This window comes from Hypanus sabinus, chromosome 7, assembly GCF_030144855.1.
Source record: "Hypanus sabinus isolate sHypSab1 chromosome 7, sHypSab1.hap1, whole genome shotgun sequence".
In the NCBI taxonomy this organism is placed as follows: Eukaryota; Metazoa; Chordata; class Chondrichthyes; order Myliobatiformes; family Dasyatidae; genus Hypanus; species Hypanus sabinus.
In genome coordinates, this window is record NC_082712.1 from 97879271 (window position 1) to 97893636 (window position 14366).

Consider the following 14366-nt stretch of genomic DNA (forward strand, 5'->3'; position numbering starts at 1 on the left):
CCCATCAAGTCTGCTCCATCATCCCATCACGGCTGATTTATTTTCCCTCTCAAACCCATTCTCCTGCCGAACTCCCGTAATCTTTGGCACCCTAATGAAGAACCTATCAACCTCTAACTTAAACATGTCCAATGACTTGGCCTCCATGGCAATAAATGCCACAGATTCACCACCCGCTGGCTAAAGATAACCCTCCTCATCTCTGTTCTAAATGGATATTCTTCTGCTCTGAGCACTAGAATCCCCCACTGTAGGAAATATCGTCTCCAAGTCCACTCCAATGTCCAATATGTTTCAATGAGAGCCCCCCCCCATTGCTCTAAACTTAGGAACAGTTTGTCCAGAGGGAGGTTGATGTTTGGGGAGGCCTCCAGAGGAGGGGGTAATGATTTTAAAAGACATTTGGACAGGGAAAGTTAGAAGCATATAGGACACCTCATTATTTGTTGTTTGTGCTATTTATTTATTGACGTGAGCTTATTTGCGTTTTCCTTCTGCACTAATATACTTCAACCGGATCGCTGCCCCACAAGACGTGTCTGTGGAAATAAAGCTGCTGGGCAGATGGGGTCAGGCACGGATCGGACGGGCAGAAGGGCCAGCTCCCCTGTGTGATTCTCCGACGTCTCGGGCCGGCTGCAGTACCGGGGGCGGCCGGGCGGTGGCGCGGTCGGGGGCGGCGGGGGCGCGCGCGGGGGAGCCTGGGATCGGGGGGAATCCCCCAGCACTGTGGAGCGGGCGAGCGAGCGAGGCGGCGGCGGGAGGCCGGAGTCACGGTGAGAGCGGGGCGGCAGCCGGGCCCCGGTGTCCGAGGGCCGCGGCCGGGGACCGACCCTCACCCCGGGGCGCGCTGCCGGGCCCGCGGGAACCCGGAACCTCGGGCTGCCGGAGCCGGGGACGGGGGCGGGCAGCAGCCGGGACGGGCAGACGGATCCGGACGGCACCCGATGTCCGGCCGGCCGGGGCCGGGGCCGGAGCGGGAGCGGTGGGGGAGGGGAGGGGTAGTTGTGGCGGGAATTGACCCCATTCATAGAGAAAAAAACACGCGGCCGGACACCGGCACCCTGGGAGCAAGTGGACGGGGGGGAAGGCCAAGGGGGGAAAGCAATCGATGCAAGCCCGCCGTCACTGGGCGGTTTCCCTACTCCCTTCCCTCAACTCCGGACACTGAAATATAACTTCTGACGGGTGACGAGCGCCATTCGGTTTTTGCACGTTGGTTTTTCTCTCTCGAGGCATTTCTCCCCCCCCCTCTTCGCCGGGGCTGGTGGCATTGCCCGACGCGCACCACTCTGCAGTTATGGGGGGGGGGGGAGATCATCGTAGCCCCGTAAATTGTGAAATGTTTCAGCTCACTTTTCCGTTCCATTTATGAGGCATTCTGAGTCGCGTGGATTTCTCTTAGTTACATTTCCCAAGTTGTCTCGATCCCTTCCCGCGAGTTTGCAAACTTTCTCCAGAAGTCAATTACCCGCTCCCAGCATTGTTTTTGTTTGTGTCGGAGACATCATTCCGCATGATGTCAACGGGGGCGGGGTTTGGACCTCAGCCAATCAAGTGTAAGCTAGTAACAGGCACACACAATGGTGGGGAGCGCAGTGCCCCAGGCAGCCGGAAATGCGCTTCTTGTGATCGGCGTAGAAGCAAAGATCAGAGTGAGACTTCCATCACACACTCCCAGGGTCAGACACAGAGTGAAGCTCCCTCCACACTGTCCATCACACACTCCCGGGGTCAGACACAGAGTGAATCTCCCTCCACACCGTCCCATCACACACTCCCGGGGTCAGACACAGAGTGAATCTCCCTCCACACTGTCCATCACACACTCCCGGGGTCAGACACAGAGTGAATCTCCCTCCACACCGTCCCATCACACACTCCCGGGGTCAGACACAGAGTGAATCTCCCTCCACACCGTCCCATCACACACTCCCGGGGTCAGACACAGAATGAATCTCCCTCCACACCGTCCCATCACACACCCCCAGGGTCAGACACAGAGTGAATCTCCCTCCACACCGTCCCATCACACACCCCCAGGGTCAGACACAGAGTGAATCTCCCTCCACACCGTCCCATCACACACTCCCAGGGTCAGACACAGAGTGAATCTCCCTCCACACCGTCCCATCACACACCCCCAGGGTCAGACACAGAGTGAATCTCCCTCCACACCGTCCCATCACACACCCCCAGGGTCAGACACAGAGTGACCCTCCCTCCACACTGTCCATCACACACTCCCGGGGTCAGACACAGAGTGAATCTCCCTCCACACTGTCCATCACACACTCCCGGGGTCAGACACAGAGTGAATCTCCCTCCACACTGTCCATCACACACTCCCGGGGTCAGACACAGAGTGAATCTCCCTCCACACTGTCCCATCACACAGTCCCAGGGTCAGACACAGAGTGAATCTCCCTCCACACTGTCCATCACACACTCCCGGGGTCAGACACAGAGTGACCCTCCCTCCACACCGTCCCATCACACACTCCCGGGGTCAGACACAGAGTGAATCTCCCTCCACACTGTCCCATCACACACTCCCGGGGTCAGACACAGAGTGACCCTCCCTCCACACCGTCCCATCACACACTCCCGGGGTCAGACACAGAGTGAATCTCCCTCCACACTGTCCCATCACACACTCCCGGGGTCAGACACAGAGTGGAGCTCCCTCCACACCGTCCCAGCACACACCCCCAGGGTCAGACACAGAGTGAATCTCCCTCCACACCGTCCCATCACACACCCCCAGGGTCAGACACAGAGTGGAGCTCTCTCCACACTGTCCATCACACACTCCCGGGGTCAGACACAGAGTGAATCTCCCTCCACACCGTCCCATCACACACTCCCGGGGTCAGACACAGAGTGAATCTCCCTCCACACCGTCCCATCACACACTCCCGGGGTCAGACACAGAGTGAAGCTCCCTCCACACCGTCCCATCACACACTCCCGGGGTCAGACACAGAGTGAAGCTCCCTCCACACTGTCCCATCACACACCCCCAGGGTCAGACACAGAGTGGAGCTCCCTCCACACTGTCCATCACACACTCCCGGGGTCAGACACAGAGTGGAGCTCCCTCCGCACTGTCCATCACACACTCCCGGGGTCAGACACAGAGTGAATCTCCCTCCACACTGTCCATCACACACCCCCAGGGTCAGACACAGAGTGAATCTCCCTCCACACTGTCCATCACACACTCCCTGGGTCAGACACAGAGTGAATCTCCCTCCACACTGTCCATCACACACTCCCAGGGTCAGACACAGAGTGAATCTCCCTCCACACTGTCCATCACACACCCCCAGGGTCAGACACAGAGTGAATCTCCCTCCACACTGTCCATCACACACTCCCTGGGTCAGACACAGAGTGAAACTCCCTCCACACTGTCCATCACACACTCCCAGGGTCAGACACAGAGTGAATCTCCCTCCACATCGTCCCATCACACACTCCCAGGGTCAGACACAGAGTGAAGCTCCCTCCACACTGTCCATCACACACTCCCGGGATCAGACACAGAGTGACCCTCCCTCCACACCGTCCCATCACACACTCCCGGGGTCAGACACAGAGTGACCCTCCCTCCACACCGTCCCATCACACACTCCCAGGGTCAGACACAGAGTGAATCTCCCTCCACACCGTCCCATCACACACTCCCGGGGTCAGACACAGAGTGAATCTCCCTCCACACCGTCCCATCACACACTCCCGGGGTCAGACACAGAGTGAATCTCCCTCCACACCGTTCCATCATACACTCCTGGGTTCAGACACAGAGTGTCTGAGGGCAAGAGGGCAAGTACGATCAGAAATAACTGCCATCAGGCACAAATTCTGGAGGCGCACCCTCCGGACCGTAATCTCTTTCCGGCAACAGGTATTCATGAAACTGGAAAGGGAGGATGAAGTTGAGGGCCGGTTTACTGTCCGGCATGAGGGGGTAGATTATCAAGTGTATTGGAGCTCTGAGCGTCCACGGTGCCATACGTTTCGGGGAGGTGGGACACTTTCAGAGGAACTGTCCTAGCACCCGAAAACCCAGGGAGTTCACATTGGGAACTAGTGCCCCAGCTACCTCTGCCCCTGATCCCACCCCTGCTCCTACACCTGTGCCGGCCCCTGCTCATGCCCCTGACCCTGTCTCTAACCCTGCCCCTGTTCCTACGTCTGTTCCAGTCTCTGCTCCTTCCCCTGACCCTCTCTAACCCTGCCCCTATTCCTACGTCTGTTCCAGTCTCTGCTCCTGCCCCTGACCCTGTCTCTAACTCTGTCCCTGTTCCTACGTCTGTTCCAGTCGCTGCTCCTGCCCCTGACCCTGTCTCTAACCCTGTCCCTGTTCCTACGTCTGTTCCAGTCTCTGCTCCTACCCCTGACCCTGTCTCTAACTCTGTCCCTGTTCCTATGTCTGTTCCAGTCTCTGCTCCTACCCCTGACCCTGTCTCTACCCCTGTCCCTATTCCTACATCTGTTCCAGTCGCTGCTCCTGCCCCTGACCCTGTCTCTACCCCTGTCCCTGTTCCAGTCTCTGCTCCTGCCCCTGTCTCTAACCCTGTCCCTATTCCTACGTCTGTTCCAGTCCCTGCTCCTACCCCTGACCCTGTCTCTAACCCTGTCCCTGTTCCTACGTCTGTTCTAGTCTCTGCTCCTACCCCTGACCCTGTCTCTACCCCTGTCCCTATTCCTACGTCTGTTCCAGTCTCTGCTCCTGCCCCTGACCCTGTCTCTAACTCTGTCCCTGTTCCTACGTCTGTTCCAGTCTCTGCTCCTGCCCCTGACCCTGTCTCTACCCCTATGTCTGTTCCAGTCTCTGCTCCTACCCCTGACCCTGTCTCTAACTCTGTCCCTGTTCCTACGTCTGTTCCAGTCTCTGCTCCTGCCCCTGACCCTGTCTCTACCCCTATGTCTGTTCCAGTCTCTGCTCCTACCCCTGACCCTGTCTCTAACTCTGTCCCTGTTCCTACGTCTGTTCCAGTCTCTGCTCCTGCCCCTGACCCTGTCTCTACCCCTGTCCCTATTCCTACGTCTGTTCCAGTCTCTGCTCCTGCCCCTGACCCTGTCTCTGTTCCTACATCTGTTCCAGTCTCTGCTCCTGCCCCTGACCCTGTCTCTAACCCTGTCCCTGTTCCTACGTCTGTTCCAGTCCCTGCTCCTACCCCTGACCCTGTCTCTAACCCTGTCCCTATTCCTACATCTGTTCCAGTCTCTGCTCCTGCCCCTGACCCTGTCTCTAACCCTGTCCCTGTTCCTACGTCTGTTCCAGTCTCTGCTCCTGCCCCTGACCCTGTCTCTAACCCTGCCCCTATTCCTACGTCTGTTCCAGTCTCTGCTCCTACCCCTGACCCTGTCTCTAACCCTGTCCCTGTTCCTACGTCTGTTCCAGTCTCTGCTCCTGCCCCTGACCCTCTCTAACCCTGCCCCTATTCCTACGTCTGTTCCAGTCTCTGCTCCTGCCCCTGACCCTGTCTCTAACCCTGCCCCTATTCCTACATCTGTTCCAGTCTCTGCTCCTGCCCCTGACCCTGTCTCTAACTCTGTCCCTGTTCCTACGTCTGTTCCAGTCTCTGCTCCTGCCCCTGACCCTGTCTCTAACCCTGTCCCTGTTCCTACGTCTGTTCCAGTCTCTGCTCCTGCCCCTGACCCTGTCTCTAACCCTGTCCCTGTTCCTACGTCTGTTCCAGTCTCTGCTCCTGCCCCTGACCCTGTCTCTAACCCTGCCCCTATTCCTACGTCTGTTCCAGTCTCTGCTCCTACCCCTGACCCTGTCTCTAACCCTGTCCCTGTTCCTACGTCTGTTCCAGTCTCTGCTCCTGCCCCTGACCCTCTCTAACCCTGCCCCTATTCCTACGTCTGTTCCAGTCTCTGCTCCTGCCCCTGACCCTGTCTCTAACCCTGCCCCTATTCCTACATCTGTTCCAGTCTCTGCTCCTGCCCCTGACCCTGTCTCTAACTCTGTCCCTGTTCCTACGTCTGTTCCAGTCTCTGCTCCTGCCCCTGACCCTGTCTCTAACCCTGTCCCTGTTCCTACGTCTGTTCCAGTCTCTGCTCCTGCCTCTGACCCTGTCTCTACCCCTGTCCCTATTCCTACGTCTGTTCCAGTCTCTGCTCCTGCCCCTGACCCTGTCTCTAACCCTGCTCCTATTCCTATGTCTGTTCCAGTCTCTGCTCCTGCCCCTGACCCTGTCTCTAACCCTGCCCCTATTCCTATGTCTGTTCCAGTCTCTGCTCCTGCCCCTGACCCTGTCTCTAACCCTGCCCCTATTCCTACGTCTGTTCCAGTCTCTGCTCCTGCCCCTGACCCTGTCTCTAACCCTGTCCCTGTTCCTATGTCTGTTCCAGTCTCTGCTCCTGCCCCTGACCCTGTCTCTAACCCTGTCCCTGTTCCTACGTCTGTTCCAGTCCCTGCTCCTACCCCTGACCCTGTCTCTAACCCTGTCCCTATTCCTACGTCTGTTCCAGTCTCTGCTCCTGCCCCTGACCCTGTCTCTAACCCTGTCCCTGTTCCTACGTCTGTTCCAGTCCCTGCTCCTACCCCTGACCCTGTCTCTAACCCTGCCCCTATTCCTACGTCTGTTCCAGTCTCTGCTCCTGCCCCTGACCCTGTCTCTAACCCTGTCCCTGTTCCTACGTCTGTTCCAGTCTCTGCTCCTGCCCCTGACCCTGTCTCTAACCCTGCCCCTATTCCTACGTCTGCTCCTACCACTGTGGTTCAGGCAGGTGATCCTGGGGCTACGTGTGGGGAGGTTCAGGCGAGGGACGGGGTGGAGTCCGGGTGGGGCAAGAAAGCGAGGAAGAAGTCGAAACACGTGAAGAAGTCGGCCCCCGAGACCGCAGAGCTCACACCCATTTGCCCTGAGGTGGAGAGGGAGACTCGGGGAAGCGTACGGTTGGACGGGGCGATAGGAGCGGAGAGTACCGCTCCATCGGTGAATTCCGCACCTGTGTGCTCCTCCGGCTTGAAGAGGAGATGGGATTGTTTCCCCAAGAGTGCAGAGAATGCAGATGAGGGGGAGTCCCAGAAAGGGGTAGGGATCCAGGTGGGAGTTGTGTCTAACCCTGAATCCCCAGATGTAGACACCAGTCCTGGGGTGGGTGGTGTGGTTGTGCATGAAGCTAGTGCTGGGCCTGTTTGCACACCTAAAACAGACCTGGAGCCCTCCACCCAGGACTTAGTAGTAAGCGCCTCCCTGGAGGCAAATGTATTAAGTAGTACCGGTGGAGAGGAGACCAGGCTCTCTCACAGTCAGCATCAGGCTGCCAGTGAATCCATTGGGCCAGAGCTGCTGGGGTCCCCTTCATGCCTGTCTCCTGGGGAGGGTGATGTAACCTGCATGCCGACCCCATCGACTGATGGCCTGCAGGGAGTCCCGTGGGATTTTCCCTTCGTCGTCGCAACTGTGGGTAAGACTGATGCGACGGTGGAGCGGGAAGATATAGGGGAGGTACCCGCTGTGCAGTGTAGGTTACAGGGGCAGCCACCTTATACACCACCTGAGGAGGACGGTGGGGGATCTGTCTGCAGTGAGGGGGATTCATTTGACAGCGATGGACAATGGACATCCTCACCCCTCCAGAGAAATCCTCATTGATACCTGTGGAGGAGATCAGAGAGTTTATTCACTCCTCCGTTGGTGCAAAGCATCGGCCTAAACTAGCCTCGCTTCGCTGGCCTAGCATGCCGAGGCTGGTGAAGTCCCTGAGGGTCATCCTCAGACGGAAGGGGAAGGGGAAGAGGAATGCTGTGTCAGGGAATGACAGGCGGCAGCTGAAATCCTTCCTGGATGTCCTGGTGCGGGACATCAGGATGAAAAGCAGCCTCGCTCCTTCGGGAGATGGTGGGTCACAGGGTAGCGATGGTAGCAGTCGGGCCCGGAAAGCAAAGGATATTCTTGGTTTTCTTCGGGAGAGTGCGGCTGAGGGCGCCATCGCTCTCAGTGGGAAGGGGACTGGTGCTGAGGCCTAGTATGCTCCCGACATGAAGCTTACCATAGCTAGTCTCAATGTAAACGGCAGCAGGGGTCCTCTCCGCAGATATAACAATCTCTCAGTCCTCAGGGACGGGAGATACGCGGTGAGTTTCCTGCAGGAAATCCATACCACCCCGGGGGACGAGTCCGCTTGGCTCCTGGAGTGGCAGGGCGGGGTCTACATGAGTCACCTTAGCTCCGACTCTCGCGGGGTGGCGATCCTGTTGGCCCCAACCTTCCCGCCAGAAATCGTAGGAGTCCCAGATGTTGTGCCCGGCCGTCTGCTCCGCCTGGATGGTATACTGTTACATTTTATCAACGTGTACGCTCCGAGGCGCGGGGTGATGCAGACGCGCCTATTCTGTCAGCTGTCGTCCTTGCTGAGTTCCATCGATCCGGGGGACTGCGTCATCCTCGGGGGAGACTTCAACTGTACCCTCGAGGTGGAGGACCGCTCAGGCCTCCAACGCGACCCAGCATCGGCGAAAAGGTTAAAGGAGCTAGTCGGCTCCTTTGACTTGGTGGACAGCTGGCGGAATCTTCACCCCGACTCTAGCGCCTTCTCCAGAAGTTCTAGAGAGGGGGGTTCCCAGATAGACCGCCTGTATATCTCTCGGGCTTATGTCTCCCGCGTGTCGGCTTCCTCCATGCGGCCGGTGTCGTGCTCGGATCATCACCTTGTGTGGATGGAATTTACTCCTCTGCACCCTCGGGTGGGATCCGGGTATTGGCACTTTAACAACCGGCTGCTGGACGACAGCCGATTCCGGGATTCATTCCGAGCGTTCTGGGCCACCTGGAGAGGGAGACGGAGAGAGTTTGGCTCCCTACGGCTGTGGTGGGATGTGGGCAAGGCCCACATCCGGGTTTTATGTCGGGAGTACACTAGGGGGTCGACAAAGAGGCGGGGCTCTGAGATTGAGCGGCTTGAGAGAGCGTTGCTTGACCAAGAGTCCCGTCTTGGTTCGACCGGTGGAGACCATCAAACGTGGCAGGAATACCAGGAGAAGAAGGACGCACTCAGGAATCTGCAGCTTCAGCAGTCCCGAGGTGCGTATGTGAGGTCGCGGATCCAAATGCTGCAAGATTTGGACCGCGGCTCACCCTTCTCCTACTCGTTGGAGAAGAGGCGGGGAGTTCAAAAGCAGCTGGTGGAGCTACTGGCTACTGATGGCTCCTCCATCACGGATCCTGACGAAATTATCAAAGAAGTCCGCACTTTCTATCGGTCCTTATTCTCACCGGATCCGTCAAATGCGGGGGCGTGCAGTGAGGTCTGGGGAGATTTGCCAAAGGTCAGCCCAGAAGACGCAGCGCGTCTGGATGCCTCCCTGACTGGGGAGGAGCTGTCTGCTGCCCTTCAGCAACTCCGGAGGGGTAAATCCCCTGGCTTAGATGGTCTTGAGTGTAGAGTTTTATCAGGCTTTTTGGGATGTCCTGGGGGTCGTTTACAGCCTTGTTCTAGGGGAGAGCCTAGCCACCGGGGAATTGCCCCTCTCATGGCGGAGAGCTGTCGTGGTCCTGCTGCCCAAGAAGGGAGACCTTCGCCTGCTAAAGAACTGGCGCCCGGTCTCCCTCTTGTGAGCGGACTGCAAGATCTTCGCCCGGGCATCTTGGTTCAGTACTGAGACAGGTGATTCATCCTGACCAATCTTACACAGTCCCGGGCCGCTCCATCCAGGACAATGTCCACCTAGTACGGGACCTTATCCACCTGCACCAGGAGACTGGGTCCCCGGCAGCGTTTCTTTCTCTTGACCAGGAGAAGGCGTTTGACTGGGTAGACCACAGTTTCCTGGTGGGCACTCTGCAGGCTTTTGGGCTTGGACCACACTTTGTGGCCCGAGTTCGGCTCCTCTACTCTGTCGCAGAGTGCCTTGTTAAGGTCAATGGATCACTGGCAGCACCCATTCCCTTCAGGAGAGGAGTACGTCAGGGATGCCCCATGTCCGGTCAATTGTACACGATCTGTGTCGAGCCATTCCTGAGCCTCCTACGGCGAAGGCTGACAGGTCTGGTTCTGCGCGGACCGGACATGGAGGTCGGCCTCTCGGCCTATGCCGATGATGTACTCCTCCTGCTGACAGATCCCAATGACCTGCGGAAAATGCGCGAGTGCCAAGACGTTTTCTCGGCGGCATCCTCCGCCAGGATCAACTGGGCGAAATGTTCCGGACTCTTAGTGGGTCAGTGGCAGGTGGACTCCCTGCCGGAGGAGATGAGAGCTTTTGAGTGGAGCACTAGACGTCTCCTCTATCTGGGAGTCTACCTGAGACCTGGCTGGCGAACTGGCAGGACCTGGAGATGAAAGTCATGGCCCGGCTGGGGCGCTGGTCAGGCCTTCTCAGGGTGCTTTCCTATCGAGGCAGGGTGGTGGTCATAAACCAGCTGGTGGCCTCCATGTTGTGGTATCGGATGGTCACCTTGGCCCCTCCTGCCCCGTTTGTTGCAAGACTGCAGAGGAAGTTAGTGGACTTCTTCTGGGGCAACAGGAAACACTGGGTCTCTGCAGCGGTCTTGAGTCTCCCAGTGGGAGAGGGCGGACAGTCGCTGGTGTGCGTTCAAATGCGACTGGCGGCTCTCCGCCTCAGGACTCTGCAGAGATTCCTGTACGCCGAGCACCCTCCCAGGTGGCAGGTGTTGGCGACTTTCTTCCTCCGGAGGGGCTGCTGTCTTCACGAAGACATGCGGCTACCACCGGCGGGCGTCAGCCGTACGGCTTTGCAGAGTCTGCCCGGCTTCTATCAGGACCTACTGAGAGTCTGGAACATGGTCGCCTCAGGCCGGGAATCCCCTCCTCAGGCAAAGCGCAGGGTCCTGGCCGACCCTTGCCCTACCTCAGTGGCTGTCGGTGCGGCTCAGTTGTGTGGACCGACTCAGGCCGAGCTGCTGGTCGGGCCCAGACCCCGCAATCTTCTCTGGGAGCCGTGTCCACACAACTTGAGCCGTCTCTCATCGATACCCACAGTCCCATTCAGGGATGCAAGTAGGAGGTATCTGTATGGGCTGCTACTCAACATCCTCCACTTCCTTGCCCTTGTCCACCGTCCCGACACGCCATGGCGGTCGGTCCTTCCACCCGGAGGTGAGGAGGGTCCCCACTGGAAGTCCCTTTATACCGGGATTCTTCCCATGCACCTGGGGGATCTCGGCTGGAGGGTACTGCATAGGGCGGTGCCCTGCAATAAGTTTTTCAGTTTGTACATGGACTTCCCACCCACATGCCACTTCTGCGGGCTGGAGGAGACCGTGTACCACATGTACATGGAGTGTGTGAGGCTGCAGCCTCTTTTTGCATATTTGCATGGGCTGCTTCTCGCCTTCTGGCTGCATTTTAGTCCCACCCTGTTTATATATGGTCATCCAGTAAGGAAGGGGGCATGGAGGGATGAGGATGTCCTAGTCAACTTGCTCCTGGGGCTGGCGAAATCCGCCATCCGTGGGTCTTGGAAACGGGTGGCGGGAGGATCTCCCCGGGCAGACTGCCTGGCAATGTTTAGAGGGTATGTTCGTGTCCGGGTAACTATTGAAAAAGAACACGCGCAGTCCACAGCGGCCTTGGAGGAGTTTCGAGACCGTTGGGCTCCGCGGGGTGTGAATGCCATCGTGGATAGGGATGGCAACATTCTGGTGTAATGTCTATTGTCTATTTGTAGTGCAGTAATTGTGTTTGCCACTGTTTTGTATATATTGTATAGCACCAATATTTGTAATAAAGGATTTTGTAATAATAATAAAAAGGGGTCAGACACAGAGTGACTTTCCCTCCACACTGTCCCATCACACATTCCCAGGGTCAGACACAGAGTGAATCTCCCTCCACACTGTCCCATCACACAGTCCCAGGGTCAGACACAGAGTGAATCTCCCTCCACACTGTCCCATCACACAGTCCCAGGGTCAGACACAGAGTGAAGCTCCCTCCACACTGTCCCATCACACACTCGCGGGGTCAGACACAGAGTGAATCTCCCTCCACACTGTCCCATCACACAGTCCCAGGGTCAGACACAGAGTGAATCTCCCTCACACTGTCCCATCACACACTCCCAGGGTCAGACACAGAGTGAAGCTCCCTCCACACTGTCCCATCACACACTCCCAGGGTCAGACACAGAGTGAAGCTCCCTCCACACCGTCCCATCACACACTCCCGGGGTCAGAGACAGTGTGAATCTCCCTCCACACCGTCCCATCACACACTCCCGGGGTCAGACACAGAGTGAATCTCCCTCCACACTGTCCCATCACACAGTCCCAGGGTCAGACACAGAGTGAATCTCCCTCCACACTGTCCCATCACACAGTCCCAGGGTCAGACACAGAGTGAAGCTCCCTCCACACTGTCCCATCACACACTCGCGGGGTCAGACACAGAGTGAATCTCCCTCCACACTGTCCCATCACACAGTCCCAGGGTCAGACACAGAGTGAATCTCCCTCACACTGTCCCATCACACACTCCCAGGGTCAGACACAGAGTGAAGCTCCCTCCACACTGTCCCATCACACACTCCCAGGGTCAGACACAGAGTGAAGTTCCCTCCACACCGTCCCATCACACACTCCCGGGGTCAGATACAGAGTGAATCTCCCTCCACACCGTCCCATCACACACTCCCGGGGTCAGAGACAGTGTGAATCTCCCTCCACACCGTCCCATCACACACTCCCGGGGTCAGACACAGAGTGAATCTCCCTCCACACTGTCCCATCACACACTCCCAGGGTCAGACACAGAGTGAAGTTCCCTCCACACCGTCCCATCACACACTCCCGGGGTCAGAGACAGTGTGAATCTCCCTCCACACCGTCCCATCACACACTCCCGGGGTCAGACACAGAGTGAATCTCCCTCCACACTGTCCCATCACACATTCCCAGGGTCAGACACAGAGTGAAGTTCCCTCCACACCGTCCCATCACACACTCCCGGAGTCAGACACAGAGTGAATCTCCCTCCACACCGTCCCATCACACACTCCCGGGGTCAGACACAGAGTGAATCTCTCTCCACACTGTCCAATCACACACTCCCGGGGTCAGACACAGAGTGAATCTCCCTCCACACTGTCCCATCACACACTCCCAGGGTCAGACACAGAGTGAAGTTCCCTCCACACCGTCCTATCACACACTCCCGGGGTCAGACACAGAGTGAATCTCTCTCCACACTGTCCAATCACACACTCCCGGGGTCAGACACAGAGTGAATCTCCCTCCACACTGTCCCATCACACACTCCCAGGGTCAGACACAGAGTGAAGTTCCCTCCACACCGTCCCATCACACACTCCCGGGGTCAGACGCAGAGTGAAACTCTCTCCACACCGTCCCATCACACACTCCCGGGGTCAGACGCAGAGTGAATCTCCCTCCACACTGTCCCATCACACACTCCCAGGGTCAGACACAGAGTGAAGTTCCCTCCACACCGTCCCATCACACACTCCCGGGGTCAGACGCCGAGCCTACATTGTCCTAAGGATTGTATTGTAATCTAAGAATAATGTAAAAATTGTTGAAAAAGTACAGAATTTTTTAAGAATAGGTTAGACTCGACAACATTTTGCAAAGGCTTCTAATTAAAGAATTGCCTTTTGCAGGATAATTTCTAAACAACATTTGATCGTGAAGCAAAAGTTATATACAGCTCTGTGGCAGAGCAGTGGGAGTGAAACTATGGCAATAGAGGAACTGAAGGGTTCTGGATGAAAAGGTTGTTTTGTTTGTCACATATGCATTGAGATGCATTGTTTGTGTCAATGACCAACATACTGTGATGGTGCAGTTCACAGGTATCGTCTTACCTGCCCACAACGTACCAGCCCTAACCAGTATGTCCTTTGAATGTGGGAGAAAACTGGGGTCAACGTACAAACTCCCTGCAGGTGGTGCTGGGAATTGAACCCAGATCACTGGTACTCTGGAGCGTTGTACTAACCGTCACGCTACCGTGTCAGCCAAATGGAACAAGGATTTTATTTAGAGAAACAGCACAGAACAGGCCATTCCTGGCCCTTCAAGCAGCATCACCCAGCAACCCCTGGTTTAACCCTAGCCTGAGCCTATTCCCGCTTAACAGAATCCCAGAAACCGTAAGATATTGGTGCAGTGTTGTAGGAGGGGTAATTGGGGAGGGTGAGGTGCAGGGATAGGCCAGCAGGCTGAAGTGCGTTTGCTCATAGCTCTGCTCCAGGTCTGGGTACACCACTGTCTCTCTCAAAACCAAATAGAAGGAATCAGACTCCTGGAGGAATGATTTATGCTTGCTTAAGAGTGGTGATTTCATCGTTAAATCAGATTCTTTCCTTAAATATCTAAAATAGCACTATGATATTGCAATCACATTAGGTCAGAAGCAAATTC

General features: G+C 56.7%; 1 protein-coding gene across 2 annotated transcripts in view; it reads left to right on the plus strand.

Moving 5' to 3' along the window:
• The first annotated feature begins 637 nt into the window (after positions 1 to 637).
• Positions 638 to 14366, plus strand: part of tp53 (tumor protein p53) — a 31363-nt gene continuing 17634 nt past the window's right edge. Inside the window, exon 1 of one of the 2 annotated variants that reach the window (XM_059975262.1) lies at positions 638 to 776. The gene's annotated coding sequence lies outside the window, so the exon portion shown is untranslated. The remainder of the gene's footprint in view (positions 777 to 14366) is intronic. The other variant, XM_059975261.1, reaches the window with a different exon arrangement.